The sequence below is a fragment of the Bison bison genome, unplaced genomic scaffold (assembly GCF_000754665.1).
Source record: "Bison bison bison isolate TAMUID 2011002044 unplaced genomic scaffold, Bison_UMD1.0 scf7180017864041, whole genome shotgun sequence".
Taxonomy (NCBI): domain Eukaryota; kingdom Metazoa; phylum Chordata; class Mammalia; order Artiodactyla; family Bovidae; genus Bison; species Bison bison.
Window position 1 is genome coordinate 670,403 of NW_011494613.1, and position 1,621 is coordinate 672,023.

The 1,621-nt window shown below is 53.5% G+C and overlaps 1 non-coding gene across 1 annotated transcript; it reads right to left on the reverse strand.

Moving 5' to 3' along the window:
• Positions 1-62: 62 nt before the first annotated feature.
• TRNAY-GUA lies at positions 63-152 on the reverse strand. The gene is given in 2 exon segments: positions 63-98; positions 116-152. It is a non-coding gene; the product is annotated as a tRNA-Tyr (tRNA).
• Positions 153-1,621: the final 1,469 nt, after the last annotated feature.

The following is a 1,621-nucleotide window of genomic DNA, read 5'->3' on the forward strand; positions in this document are numbered from 1 at the left end:
GGGCGGGGCAGAGGCGCCGGGGGCGGGGTGCCTTTCACTGGGGAGCAAAAGCAACCAGCACCTCCTTCGAGCCGGAATCGAACCAGCGACCTAAGGATGACCACACGTGTCAGATCTACAGTCCTCCGCTCTACCAGCTGAGCTATCGAAGGGTGCGCGCCACCAAGTGGCCGGGGACCTTACTTTTTCCGGAAACGATGCACAACCACACTGGGACTCTGGTCGGAAGCCCTTTTGAAGAAATCGGTGCGCGCGCTGCCAGAGTCCGGGTGCGGGTGAGAGGACCAGACAGTCCTGCGGGGTGGCTGCGGCCCGGCCTTTGTGTCGCCCGGCATCGGGGCAGCGAATTTCAAGATGCCTCGTTTTCTCTCCCCCGTCCCTCTTTCTACAAGTGGGGACCGCGGCCTGAAAGTGAGGAAGAGGGCTAGGGGAGAGGCGTTGGGAAATGGATGGGTGCGTGGGGTGCGGGAGGCCGGGCCGAGGAGAGGGGCACCGCGGAGCAGGCTGCCAACCGCCTAGGCAGCCACCTGGTGCTCTTTAAGTGCCGTCAGTTCAAACTACTCTTTTGGTCAAAATGGTATTATTTGCTGTGGCACGTTGTGCCGCCCTTCAAAGCCAGTATCATCTTGCCTGCATTCTGCAGGTCTCCTATGGATCTCCCTGCTTTCGCTCTGTCACCTTTACAGCCAGAGTGATTTTCTCTCCTTTGCTAGGGGAGTGTGGAAGAGGGGTGGGGGTGGGATGTGGAGGGTTTAGATGAAGCTGCTTCTCTTCTGGAAACTTCTGGTTCACTCAGACTTGAACCCTTACACAGGTCTACACGACCCTCAGTTCTTGTCTCCACGCAGTCACCTCTCTGTTTCGGTACCATTCATAAATTTTGTTCTGTATTCAGGACCTTCATGCTCTTCTCCACACACTGGTCTAGCTGACCTTTTGCTAGGGATGCTCTTCCCAGAAGCCCTATGCCCAGCCCCCTCCTCCCTCCAGTCTGCTTCTCCAGGGAGCCTCCCCTGACTACCGAAATCAACACAGCAACCTGCCTCCTTATAGCAGTTCCCCATCTCCTTTCCTTCCTCGATTTTTTGTATTTACTTTTTTCGTAGCTCTTAACAACTAAGGTACTAATTAATTTGCCTACGGTGTCTATTGTCAGTTTTCTCCCACCTCCACACCCCTTTCTCTAACTAAAAGATGATATATAAAACATTTTGCCTTACACCTGAAACTAACACAACGTTGTAAACAACTATGCTGCTGCTGCTGCTAAGTCGCTTCAGTCGTGTCCGACTCCGTGCGACCCCATAGACGGCAGCCCACCAGGCTCCTCCGTCCATGGGATTTTCCAGGCAAGAGTACTGGAGTGGGGTGCCATTGCCTTCTCCGGAACAACTATATTTCAATTTAAAAAGTTATGAAAAAAAATTCCTGAGAAAGTCTGACACCTTACACAGGCCCCTGTCATCCCTTTTTCTTTCTTTCTCTTTTGTCTGCGCTATGCTGCATTTTAGTTCCCTGGCCAGGGTAACCCGTGCCCCGCCCCCCGCATTGGGCGCTCAGAGTCTTAACCACTGAAGCGCCAGGAAGGTCGCTTGACTGCCCTTTGTTAGAGCATTCTTTT